Source organism: Anticarsia gemmatalis, chromosome 8, assembly GCF_050436995.1.
Source record: "Anticarsia gemmatalis isolate Benzon Research Colony breed Stoneville strain chromosome 8, ilAntGemm2 primary, whole genome shotgun sequence".
Classification (NCBI taxonomy): Eukaryota; Metazoa; Arthropoda; class Insecta; order Lepidoptera; family Erebidae; genus Anticarsia; species Anticarsia gemmatalis.
The window spans coordinates 7,131,333-7,146,193 of record NC_134752.1 but is presented as its reverse complement, the minus strand read 5'-3'; the positions used below and the strand labels follow the sequence as shown (position 1 = coordinate 7,146,193).

The 14,861-nt window shown below is 36.2% G+C and overlaps 1 protein-coding gene across 1 annotated transcript in view; it reads right to left on the bottom strand.

Annotated features, from left to right (window-relative positions):
• Window positions 1-14,861, bottom strand: part of LOC142974892 (uncharacterized) — a 138,229-nt gene that overhangs the window by 7,026 nt on the left and 116,342 nt on the right. The gene's annotated exons all lie outside the window — the stretch shown is intronic.

The following is a 14,861-nucleotide window of genomic DNA, read 5'->3' as shown; positions in this document are numbered from 1 at the left end:
CGAACAAACTTTTTATAATATAAGTCCTCATTTATATTTCATACAGTGTAAAAACTCACATTAAATGGCGGCTTGCATATTCGGACCCTTTTTTATGAACTTTCGTTTATTTCCGCAAAAAGTTACAAAATCAGGGCAACCGCGGCATAATTCTTATAAAAAAGTGTTTTTCACGCATGGCGGTCGCCATAAAAATTAATTACGAGGAAACTTGGTTTTTCGTAATGGAAACACTGAAAGGTTCGCCGTAATCTTTCTAAAATTATAAATTTTAACTATGCCATTAAAGTAACGTTCGAATAAAACTTTGAAAACATTTGCTGAGAAAATACATTTCCCGTTTTATGGGGCCACCATCTTAAATTAAAATCAAGACGAAACTACTAATGAAAGCTAAAAAGGGAGACTTTATTGTGCGTGTATATTAAAGCCGGGATTGGTCCGAAATTAACGTCTTTTTAAGAATAACCTCGAATAACTTTCCAGGTATTATGGTTATCAAATTTCATTAGCAGCTCGGTATAATAGGACCGGGGAAAAGTAAATTTGTCTTTAATTTAAGAACTTTACTTCCGTATTCTATCTATTATTAACCTTTAATGGACCTTTTAATAAGTACTTATAAAGAGCTATTGAAGAGATTTTCATAAAGGTTTAAAAATTTATCTAATCTATTTCGGCATTTAATTATTCCATAATATGATATTTTACTAGCACATTATCTTGTCTAAGATTTGCCATAGGAATATCTTATTCACAACATTGAGCCAGTTAATCCATTATGAACAGTCACACAACATCTCTTAAAAATAACGAATTAAGAAAGAATGCAAGTATTTAGTTGCGCTTTCAGAAATCTAGGCAGCTTGTGGACAATCCATGTATAACCTACATAGGCAAGTGTTACTGGCTGGATAGGTCGTGTTGCAACGCTTCTAAATAACCCTATTACTGCTCATTCACCGCTTGCAAGCCTTTATCTTCTTGTTAACGCAGCGGTATAGTGTTGACACTGCTCGCATTGCGCGTGTAGTGATGTACAGAAGGTACTAATATCAAAAGAATACAAGTACGAAAGAGGATCAGTCGCACTTCATAGCTTTAATAACAATCAATACCAGTATTTAAATTTTAAAGGAAGATATTCATCGACCTTTCTTAGAATTCAATTAAAAGAAAGCTCTTAGTTATAAAAGCGATAGGTTTTAAATGTAAATTTTATTTCTGTTAAGCGGTATTGTATATGTTTCGAATGACCCTAGTCTTAACGACATCCTGTATCAAAAGACAAAGGTCAAATTCGAGTGAATTCAATGCATTTTATTTATGTAAATTGAATCATAAACTATACAATAATTCTGGTGCATATATTTACATGGGGATTAAACTGCGTTAACATTAACTATTTTTGTTTTTAGTTTCACTTCACTTTCAGTTTCACTTTGAATTATTTTCTATAAACAGTAATGTTCCTACTTACTACAAATGTCGAAAATTGTATCTAATTTAGTAGGTAACTGACGTCCATTTGTTACGGCAATAAAAATAATTTAAGACAGTAAAAGCTATCACTAACTAAACCTTAATAGAAAATTTTTTTGCTTGTCACTTTACAACTGTCAACATGCAAATAGCACAATTGCAATCCAGAAACAAAATATTTAATGAATGTTCGAATCAAACCTAATCCGAAACCACGGTTTTGCTATCACATCTGGTAACATCACTAGTAAATAGTGCAGGGTTGTCATGAACGCAGTAAGTGGCTCGCTTTGCATTATGCATGTCGGTAACACGGCAACGCTTGTTCCCAAGTGATATCAGGCTTACAAACCACATTAGGCCAGTGATGATTCTGCTTATTTCGCTTAATGTGATTACGTATGTGTTGTTATGCACTGATGTCCGGAATTGCCCTTTTTGGAAGAATAGATTTGAATAAATAAAATCAATAAATCGTTACTAGAGATATATATATTTTTTATCTTTGTCAGAGTTCTTTCTTCATTATTTCATCTGTAAGTTGATATAAAAATTAATTGATGATTTATGATTTCAATATTTCTTTGCATCAGTTCCCATTTTTGCATTAGTTATGAGATCACACTATAAAGTTATTTTTTTTATATTTATCCGAATTAAGTCAATTTGCTCTACACATTTTTTCATTCTAACATACCCGTGCCATTCACGTAATCTGGCGGGCTGGTCAGTTAGCTATGTAAATTGCACCCGAGTAGGCTTAATGCGGGCTCCTCGCCAATTAGCCTAGCCTGAACATACACGCTCTTTATAACCTAATGGACTTTTTATGTTTTCTGACATTTTTAACACTCCATGCTTTTTATTTTCTTGCACACGTGGCGGGAATTAATTCAGACACTTCCCCTACATCCGCGCTCTCCACTCTAAGCTGCTATTAAGCATAATTATGGTAATCAAGTTCAAATGCACGTTCGTGTCTCTATGTCGAGTTTGCATCAGAACTTTAAATCCATCTTTTGTGTATACGTGCTTTAACGATCATCATTGAACGCGATCACGGCTCAATGCACACGAGTTTGTCGACCCCGCGTCGCCTGACCCCTAAAGGAAGAGGGTTCTTATAATGGTAATAGCCAATAGCTCAACGCACATACAGATACTTCACTTTTATCTCAGTCACGCTTCACGATCCAGCTCTGTAACCCATTCAATACTTTTACCATTGAGTGGACGGATTTGATGCAAGAGTAGTCAAATAGGCATTAATTTTTATTCAATAAAAACAATCGAGGTCAACAGAAGCCCTCCAAAAGCCGACATTAGTATTCAGTCGGCGTGATTTGGCTTACTTAAGAATGGAAAGCCGAGCTGTCAAAGGCAAAACATTTTATCTTTTCCAGTGCAGTGGTCCTAATAGATCTGTATCTCAAGTGTAAAAGCAATAAGGTTGGAGCGGTCTCATTGGTTAAATTTGGTATAAAGCGAGCGCGGTGCGCCGTACGATAGTTCTCGGGCGGTACGGACATTTTGATAAATTACTATTGGTACAATAACATTCATTTCGTTGCTCGCTCGGCTCTTCTGTTTTTAATTTGACTAGTCATCGCCGACCTCGCTGCTAAGTTCGATGAAAAACACGTTTTCCATTTCTTCTTCAGTGGATAAGACGTCGCATTTTATCGAAGCTTTTTATTGTAGCACTCAGACGTATTATATTATAATAAATAACAGTATATTCCAGACTCATTTTACTATCGGAGCAGTTTATCCGCTCGATAACATCTCTGCAATGGTATGAAATGAAAAAGTTCGCGTGCGAGATGAGATAGGTAGCAATACAATAAAGTGCATGGAATGACGCCATGTGCGCGGCCGATCGGTCCGATAAGCGGGCACGAGATGACTCACTAGTTTATGTCCTTAGTAATGGCCCTTGCCACGCGAGCCTGCGCGCCGTTATAATTATGTACATAGTTTTATCATTTTACACCCCTATATCGCTCGTGCCATTATACATATTTTTTATTGCCTGAGGATGTTCAGTCATTCCATTCCTTTTTTATAACCAGGGGAAAACTATGTTTTCACCGCTTTTGAAGATTATGACTCTCTTGGTGTTAAATTATTGCCGCAGAACCCTTAATACAGAGATGTAACTTGACTGTTTATGCACATTATCTCACGTCTTCTTGGTTGTCAAGTACGGTAGTAAGGACAACGGAGATTAACATTGTCTTGTACTTAAGCCACATTAGACCGCTAGCACTTAGAGCCATAATTCCGCAGGCAGACGTCGCGTTGAGTGCGTTATGGGCATATTAACCCGCATCGCGTCTCGAGTGGTGTGCTTCGGAGCGCGAAATTTATGTCGTTAATAAGGGCTAGAGGGTTAATTAGCTGATTTATGTTGCCCATATTGCGGTGCGTACTCCAGATTATGACCCTCTGCCATTGACAGTTTAATAGCCTCTCCGTATTACACGGCTATGGGTCGTCACGAAGAGCAATTATGATGAACAAAGATTCGCCGTTGACGCGTAACGAACGCGGATTTTGAAGAGATTTCTTGATTGTGAGTGGTTAAAATGATTGATGCTAAAACTTTTTATTCGACTACTAGAGATAATTTTGGCGTACACTCGTTAAGTAAAACGAATTGCTTAAACTGATGATTGCCAATTAGTGTTTGTAATGGAAGCAGCGTAAAATATTTATTTGTTAAGAAAAGTTACGATATTACTATGTTACTATTTAATTTAACTTATAATATACTAATAGTCTTTTTCACAATACTAACAATACATTTATGAGTAAATGTTGTAATTCTCCGATACAGAAGTATACAAAATATGGATTAAACTAGTCCCAAAAATTAAAGGATATAAAAAAACATCAAAATTTTTGGGTGATTTTCAACAAGCTGTAACTCTGAGGTAAATAGTTGTACAGAAAAAATAAAAAAAGCAAATTGTAGCTCCAAGTGTCTAGTTTTCAGATATGACCATGAAATTTTTTTGTCATGGCCAGGTCTGGAGAAATCCTATGAAAACTACCGAAAAAAAAATTTCCAATTTTTTCCCGTCTAAAAAAAGGTCTACGGGCTTCAAAAAAATTTTTTTTATTGTTTCGTTCAAATGCTCTTTTACAAAATTTAATCCTCTTTAATTTGCCGTATTCAAAAAGCCTGTACGACGATTTGCCGCGGAGTTAACGTCAATCAAAGCAAAAAAGTTCTTTTTGACTTTGATATTCAATAACTCCGGAAATAATGATTATACAGGAAATCAAAGGAGGGTTTTGAAAACTGCACAATATTCTCTATAAGAAAATGTAAACATCTTTAAGAAAAAATTTTTTTTTTTAATTGAAAACTCGGACTGAAAAAAGGACAAAAATTCGCAAAATTAAGGATATTTGGATAACTTGGTATAACTTTGGATAAAATGGATGAACGAAGGATATCGTCGGTAATTTTTCAACCTCAAAGTGTCCCCTAGAATCCCTCAAAAATTCAAAGCGCTGCGATGTTTTTTTCATTGTGCCCCGAAGCTTCAAATTCTTTGTTTTTGCAAAAATCACCATTATGAGCAATTTTGAATTGATTAGATTAAAAAAAAAATTCTCTCTAAAATCTTTATTTTTTCGATTAAAAAGCAAATCGCGTGCCTATGCTCATCCTCATCCTCACATTGCAGTTCGCACGCGATTTTTTCTCCGCGCAAACAACGTAACAACGCTTAATCATCCAGCTATGAGTCCTGATTTGAACCCAATTGAGCATGTTTGGGACATGCTTGGGCGTCGATTGTGGTGAGACAATCTTTTTAATCAAAAAAATAAAGATTTTAGAGAGAATTTTTTTTTTTTATTAAAAAAATGAATAACAATCACGAAATTGCTTACAATGGTGATTTTGCAAAAACAAAGAATTTGAAGCTTCGGGGCACAATGAAAAAAACATCGCAGCGCTTTGAATTTTTGAGGGATTTTAGGGGACACTTTGAGGTTGAAAAATTACCGACGATATCCTTCGTTCATCCATTTTATCCAAAGTTATACCAAGTTATCCAAATATCCTTAATTTTGCAAATTTTTGTCCTTTTTTCAGTCCGAGTTTTCAATTCAAAAAATTTTTTTTTTCTCAAAGATGTTTACATTTTCTTATAGAGAATATTGTGCAGTTTTCAAAACCTTCCTTTGATTTCCTGTACGATCATTATTTCCGGAGCTATTGAATATCAAAGTCAAAAAGAACTTTTTTGCTTTGATTGACGATAACTCCGCGGAAAATCGTCGTACAGGCTTTTTGAATACAGCAAATTAAAGAAGATTAAATTTTCTAAAAGAGCTTTTGAACGAAACAATCAAAAAAATTTTTTTGAAGCCCGTGGACCTTTTTTTAGACGGGAAAAAATTTGGAATTTTTTTTTTCGGTAGTTTTCGTAGGATTTCTCCAGACCTGGCCATGACAAAAAAATTTCATGGTCATATCTGAAAACTAGACACTTGGAGCTACAATTTGCTTTTTTTATTTTTTCTGTACAACCATTTTCCTCAGATATACAGCTTGTTGAAAATCACCCAAAAATTTGGATGTTTTTTTATATCCCTTAATTTTTGGGACTAGTGTATAATGGATGCAGAATATGCAAATATTGAAAAAGGCTACCGGTACAAAACAAAATACATCTACAACAAATTTCATAATAAGCCTAAAACAAATGAATTGATCATGCTAAGTAACGCAGTCAACACATACAATATTAAAGCTACAACCGCGACAAAGCGTGTTAGAACATTAAGTGCGTATTCGTGCAAATAAACCGCCGAATCTGGGAATATACTCTACAATGTAAATAACGCAGTGTTTGCGGTGCGAAGTGACGCGGACATGGAGCAAGTAATGGCAGAATATGATCGTCGCGCGTGCCATAAAAATGGCAATTTTGTGAACAAACAACCGTAGCCCTCCCGTGGCAGAGACACGCTCCATCAAACTTACTACGTATGGAGACTAATCATCTATGATATACAGCGTTGTATATGGTGCTATTTTTGTGTTCGACAAAAAATAATTGGGGATAAAAATCAGATGGGGAGGAAAGAAAAGAAGTTATGGGATCGTTTGGCAGTCCCTACTTTATGTGAATACCCATAGGACAATGTCGACGTTGCGTAGGTATGTACCTACTAATGCCAAATTATCTACGTATCCATTTCATGTATTGCATATAGGAAGAGATTTAAAAAAACTGGTTATTTTTCAGGGGCACTTGTAAGGGCAATATTGTGATCTACAACGATTCACGGCACCTAACTCACATAAAGTTATTATAAGAAATAAATCGTGACTTGAAGCTACACTATCCTCATTTTAACTTAAACACTCATACCGTTGTCATAACACATCGCTACAAGCCGTAAGTACAAGCCGGACGGTATCGTATCGCGACGTCTGTCGTGTGTCGGTTTCCCCCATATCCTGTGGCAGCCAGTGGGCGCGGCTCCACCGACCGTGCAATACCCAGCAATACCACACAGAGAGTGCACAGTACTGCACAGCTCAAACATATCGCGGCCCAACGCCCCTAGCGATTTGACATTTCACTCGCCTACATATTGCAACACTATCTGCTCAAAGCACTGATGCGAGTAAACGATTGCACTTACCGGAATGTAGTTTGGATTTTCAGCTGTCGATGTTAGATAGTTTGCTAAACTTTACCTGACATTCTGCATTTTCGTGAAAGGAATATGGAAGAATAATCTTGCAGCTTTAGAGATATGATTGTCAGGATTTAAGTAGGTACTTATATTGATTAGTACAATAAATAAATTAATCATGATTTTAAGAAAAATCCAATTGGTCAACTTTTAGAAAATGAACTTTCGCAATAAAGGACTGTGCAAACATACAAATCAAATATAGTTTTTTTAGGTTCGTAGTTATATTTTTTGATACTGATACTGTTTTTTATCAGACCGATTAGTGTTGTTGAACGTTATATTTCAGCCGCTCAGACAGCTCGAAAGCCTTTGACCAAATCAGGTATCTACGCTTTACTGAGCACAAAGATGCTCTGCTCAAATACCACACTAAGCGGACTCTCATCTACAGAGTTTCTGCATCAGTGATTGATTTACCAATCTGTGAGAGAAACTGCCTATAAGCGGGTCATTTGATGAAGCGAGACGGGAATTGGCAGGTTATGGATATATCCGTTCGGTGGACACGTATGAATGGCTGCGTTTCAACCCTAAGGCTTATTCGCAGGCTATTACCTTCCAAATGTTTGGCTATTCTAGCAATAATATAGGGATCTGGTAAACATCGACTGGTGTTATATACAGCCTTTGATTCCTCCAAAAAAAGAATTCGTTAACATCTCTCATACAAAGAAAAATCTATCAAGAAGTGTAACATTTCATTTATTTCACTTCACTCGCTCAGAGGAAATGTAACGACAACAAAAAAATAGGCATCGATTTACCGATTACACGTGTTCGGGATTCGTGCATCGCATCGCCGATGATATTGAATAGAATTACGTAGAATGGTCCCTTTGTGCAAACCTAGCACCGTCGAGTACCGTGGGGTAGGCTCGCCTTCTCACCAACATGATCATTTACACATCTATCGTACATTCTAACATGTACGCAATGAATATCTTACAAAGACTTCTCTGCTACGATTTTTCTAATATAAAAATACGAGACAAATTCACAACAATATCAATAGATTTCATTCAATACGTTTTCAAGTCATGAACAAAACGCAATGAACGCTAAAATAAATAAAAAAACCTAACAGTAAAAACTAACAATACGCTATCGACTGTTATGCAGTGTTGCAGATCCAATGAATGTTTATTTAAAAACCGGCTTACGGAGTGAAAACACAACGTAAAATACCTATCTAAAATCGTTTGGAATAAAGCCCGGCTTTGCGTTTATGAGACTTTCGTTCCATTAAAGCCAATATTAATGAGAAAAGTGCTTAATATTTTAATACCATAAAGTGCTCCATAATTTTATAGGAAATGATCGCGCTTTTATTACTCACTAATTAAAATGGGGATATTAATTTAGTAAGTTGTAAACTGTAATGGCTGAAGAGCGCTATGCATTGTAATTATGAATAAATAGATTAATATACGTTACGTGATACGATTATCAAATTATATTTAAATAGGTACCAACCTATTGTATTAGCCTTGGTATATGGCCTTGTTGTGACAGCTCCAAATTAGGAGGGAAAAATACTACCCACTCAATCAATTTAACTGAATGTCATAGAGACTATAATTTTATTAGATATTTGAGTATAATTTATGATGCTTCTATTGAAAATAATTATAGTTATTACGGACAATACAATTTATTATTAACTTAAAAAAACGGTATTAGTATGATGAATTACGTTCTAAGTACAGCTGTACCTTTATAAAGCCGGTTTTTTCCGCGTTTTATGAATACGTGCGTGGCCTATATCGTTCAAAGGAAAAAGAAACACAATTCAAGCCCGCTTTTCAAAAGTAACAACGTCATACGCACCTTTTTACGCCGACAATACACGTTACCCTATGGAACATGAAAGTATAGAGCCTTCAACTAAGGTAAAATAGTCCACAATTCGCACGGTCAACCTTACATAATCCTCTACGGGAACTTTTTGTTCCAATTCCGCGGTAATATATACCAACAAGTTACAAGGAAGAGGAAGTGTTATACAGTAAGATCACGACTTGGACGGATCAGAGTGGTTCACACGCGTGTTCGCACTATTAGCAACGAGTCATTTGTCTGTCCCACCGATTACGAGTATGTCATGTAAAAGCGCCTTAATTGTTGAAGCGATTTCCGACATTGCTTGAGGCAATACAATGGATGCTCGATTTGCTACTGTTTATGTTTTGTGCGGTTTACCATGCTTTGAATTGTGTAGTGATGACGCAAGCTATAAATCTATACTAATATCATAAAGCTGAAGAGTTTGTTTGATTGTTTGTTTGTTTTTTATGAACGCGCTAATTTCAGGAACTGCTGGTCCGATTTGAAAAATTATTTCATGTGTTAGATAGACCATTTATCGAGAAAGGCTATAGGCTATATATCATCACGGTACGACCAATAGGAGCAGAGTAGCAATAAAAAATGTTACAAAAACGGGGAACATTTTGACCCATTCTCTTATGTGACGCAAACGAAGTTGCGCGGGTCAGCTAGTACTTGTATATGTTGTAAACTTTGCTCTTCTAATTTTATATACCATGGGTTGTAGAATGTAGTCCTACCGATATTGTGTATTAACACATCCCAGTTAGCTGATATTGTGTAAAGAAAACATATCAACTTTAAGATTTAAAGCTAACGTTAAATAGATAAAACGCACAATACACCGTTTACTTTACAGTTTATGACTTAGCTCAAGTGAACGGCAATAGACATACATAAATAAATAAATAATTTACTTACTATTCTATTTATAGCTATAATCGTATATTTATTTCTTATTGAAATCGGAAAAGTTAAGTAAAAATCTTTTAGAGATGTACTGAATATACAAATCTAAAAGGTATTTAACATTTCATAAAAGCTCCCTTGAATTCTGCGAATGCTGAAAGTTGGTAGCCTGTAAATGAAGTGTTTGTTCATTAATTAGCTCAAGGGGAGGGGAGACTTCAAACATTATTGAACGGAAAATATTTACATCATTTCATTAGTGCCGTAGGTTTTCGGTGAATAGGCTTTTCTTCTAAGAACACTTTCAACAAAGTTAATGGTACCGCAAATATTTTTTCTTGATAGAATGTTTTGATACGTTTTCTTCTTTCATCATAAGCTTTGATAAAATTCGTAGGCTTTATTTTTACGTCGACATTTACCACATAATACGTAGAAAATATGGTCGCCAACGCGATGGAATGACAACATCTATGACAATGTTACGTGCAAATCCCGTTGAAATAAATTGGGGCCCGCGATAAGCGCTCCCTTTGACGAGTCCTGTCTTCGGATTAGGATGTGAAAAATGATAGCTTAGGTACGCGATGACGGGTATTGCACGAACGTTTTGTAATGTCACTACTACAAGATTATATTCGTGACGTCTCCATCTTGGAGGTATTTACTCCCTTTGGGGTCGTTGAACTATGTTCACGGCCGCTGCAATACAGATAGTACTAACTTTCCTAGGTTGCGGTCAATACGTAATATCATATTACGCGTATGCAAACATGTATTGTGGTTATAATAGAGTTGGTATACCAGTAGAGTTTGTCTAAGTGGGATAACGTGTAAGTTGGCACGTCGGGCTGGTGGATTGGCAGGGATCTGAGTATAATACAGGTGGATATTGCCGTCTATCCTGCAAGCGTTTACAACCGAGTGGTCGTACTGTATGACAATAACATTGTACCGGTAACTAGTGGCCATGTACGTAACCACTAGCGATATTAAGAGATTCATAATATTGGATTCAGATTTCTTGGAGTCGTTATTTTAATATTCCATAGCGACCAAATAAATAAATAGCGCCGCGGGTTGACTTCTCCCCCGTTTACCAATCAGTGAGTGCAACTGGCACAGTTCGAAAAATAAAACAAGTTGAAGTGTGATGAATTAATAACAAAAGATTTATATTGCGAATATTGCGATGTTTTTTGCTTTCACGTCGGGTCGGAGCTAAATAAAAATACAAAGCCAGGCTAAATCACGCGCCGGGCGTATGCCTATTTGCCCAAATCCACCCAAACCATGAGTGGATGTATGTTGGGGTGACATGTGTCAAAATTCACAATTTAGAGCTCTTTTTCCCAATGTTTATTGTTGTGATAAAGTATCGGCCGTAATAACGTAATATTTCCCGTGATGTATTTAATTTTCCGGACATGTAAGCTTTAGAAATTTAGTCGATAGACCGTTTTCATGATTTGTTTATATTAACTTTTATTACTTAAGTGATAAACCAACGTAGTTTGCTTCTTTATACCTAAGTAAGTATTTATTTCGATCCTCGTCTACATAAAAGATGTCTCGATCCAAGTAATAAAACTTTAGAATCCTTGAATACGCTTTTGTGATACAAATACGAGTATTATATACCAGTCCACAACATAACTGTAAAGGAATAAAACAAAACAATACAATTTTCCACAAGATATTTCACTAGCTAACTTTTGCGACATAGCAATCTAGCATCCCGCCCGTACGGCAACTAAGTTGAGTAAAATATCTTGTAAACATAATGTATGGATCTTCGTAGCACATCTGTTTCGTCTCGCCGACTCGTGAAGTTCGGGCACAATTAGTCAACGGATGTTTACATACGTTGTTTACCTCTTAAACTGAAATACTACGGGGCTAAGTTGGGAAGAAAGCTCGTCCGGCTCACCGTTTTCCTGCGAGAATAAGAAATTTGAGACAAATAATAATAAAGAAGTTTGTAAGAAAAGGGTTAAGGGGATCCGTTCTTTGTTGATATTTTTTATGTTGCTCCTCAATATAATGGAACTTGATAGAAAAGCTAATCTAATTACCAACAAGCGACTACGCTCTATGATGCAAGGGATACCCACAAACCAATAGTCGGCTAGTGTAATGCGGTTATCATCACTGTCAGATTTGATTGGCCGATATCCAAATTGGTATTAAGCGACAAAATTACCTGTAAATAAAATGTTTATGCTAATTGAAAATTTCGACTGTAAACATGAACTCGATAAAACCCTTGTTCACTCAAGTATCGGTACAAAGTATTCGACGGGCTCTTTATTCATTCGTGCCAATTTCCATAGGAAACACGCTCAAAAGCATTTGAATTTCTTACAGGGAATATATGCTATTGATACGAATATTTGTTTTCTGCTCAATTCGCCATACTGGAATCACTGGGGATATATTTTACAAACATGGATCGTGGATTTGGGAGTTTATCTCTCCTTATCTGGCGTACCTGTTCTCGTTGCGTATTTTTCAGACTTGATGGGGGACCACAAACAAATCGTTCGGTTACCGAATTTGGAAGATAAAGATTTGCCTTTACAAAGCACTTGAGTTGTACTTTTTGTCATGAGATAAAATAAATTCTCGATTGAATCTATAATGAAAATGTTAACTTTGGGCATTATGCAAATTAGGTTTATCTTAATTTACGAAATCCTACTTCTATTCATAAACATTTCTTCTTACAAACGAGTTCTTTTTTGCATATCTGCTTAGCATTTGTAAAGTCTACAAAACCTCAAAGGTACCTACTAAGAGCGAGGTACAAACGCAGACACAATGCGCACAACTCGGGTACGCTCACAAAGTATACGTTTCTCTAATAGTAAATACATAGAGAACCGTATCGTGTGTTCGAGTGGCTCAGGTAGAATCCTTTATATTAGCTGTCTTTGTGGGCGTAGATGACAACGAAAAAAGGCCCCTACCTACGGTGCCTTTCAAATCGAACCCAAGGGTCGCCCTCTATTGCGATTCTTTAGGGTTGGTCCGGGCTGTGGCTGCTTTTTGTACTAGCATAACACAGCTGTTGAATGAACACAACCAGATGCGTCCAACAGATTTATTTTTTTCCACAGAATGTAAGTGTGGTCTCGTAAACAGAATATTTATTGTCTGTTTATGTTGCCAAAAGTTGGTAATGAGATAAACTTGAACGTAAAAGTATGGTATAATTCTCGTAACGTTACTGCAACTTTTAATGTTTATCTTAATATACTTTTCATCCGTGACGAGAAAAACAAAGTTACGGAAAACGTTGGAACACGAAATCGATATTGAAGCGACTAATCAAGTAAATAGCTTCGCCGATTCGAATAAGGAAAAAAAATAAAGAACGGTCTTTATAGGTAGTTAAAAGTAAGTAAATTACGTATCGGTGGATGCTGCAGTTGGTATAAACGTCGGCAAATTGACGACCCTCGTCTGTCAACGATCTAACATTCTAACGGCTAACGCACATCACTCACTTTTTTGTCGTCAACTACTGGTTTAACTATCTTTTAAAGCCACTGCATTTGGAATTCATTGTTTTCAAAAATGCTTAGAATATAAACATAGAATAACCTTCTATCTACTTATGCTTTGCTAGATAGAATTGCCGAAAATGTATGCAGAAATCATTTGAGCTTCATTAAGTATATTTTACTTTATAGAGAGCTCACTAACCATTTATTTGCTCTGAAGGTAAAATGATTTTTTACTTTTTCGATACTTTCGAGCAACCGTTTCCCATTTAGTGAAGTTGTCTGTCTGCCGAGTTCCTAAACACTGGACGAGGGGAAACATTTCCAAATTCCAAGCACTCAGACGCGTTTGATTGAGATGCTGGATGCAGCCGACATTTATGACATGAAAGTTCTAAAAACGTGAGCAAGATACTTACATTCTATGGAGCGTAAGAAAACTTGGCAAGGGAACTACACTTACAGGATCTTATGCGTCATGCACTCATGTTACTAGATTAAGAAAGTTAGATAGTTGATGCATTAAGCTGACGGGAAACGAAGGTAACAACACCAGCTTTAACTTACTTACGTTTTACCTTAAGTTTATAGTCAAGAGGCTACGTAAATATATTTTTGATAATAGAAAAAACAAGCTACTCAAATTCACAAAATAAAATCCCATCAACAAGAAATCCTCTATTTCGTAGAGATCAATTTCATTGGAATTCATTTCATGTTACATCACCCTCATTTTTGCTCACTGAATTTATACTACTGTAAACAGTGTCCCTGAATATTCTATCTATTTAAAGTGAGCCGGGGGAAGGCGACATTTTCGGCCCGTCCGGATATTCGTGGCTCTCAATTCAATTTACCATACCGCTTCAGGGTGATGAAAAATTTCCCTTCCAAATTATGAATTTGATACTTTCGTCACGCACTTCATCAATTTAATTACGACTAGGAATTTGTTTGCGACTTATTAAATTCATCGCCTCGCTTCTTAGTTACTTGATGCATAATGGAAGTTAAACGTAATTAGGAGTGTTCACAAGTTTGCCAGTTTATATTGTTTATAGGTAGACAGGTGCGAAGGCTTTACGACCGCTCCATTAACAATGGGTAACGAGGATAAGTTCCAGTTTTATACGGAGATGAATAGTGACGTCAGCGGAATGAATACTGTGAATGATGCAAAGAGGCGCTGACAAGAGACTAATTGGTGCGGCACTCGAGATTACTCTGTATAGGTGCCGACAGCCGATCGACGGAATTAGAACAAAGGGGGAACAATCAACAAACTTATCGCATCCCAAGTATTTTATTCTATCTTTGTTTTGTACAAGAAATTCAGAGAGCGAGTTAAATGATAGGATAATAAAATTTACAAATGAATTAATTTGTTATTCTAGCTAAAAGAAAGTG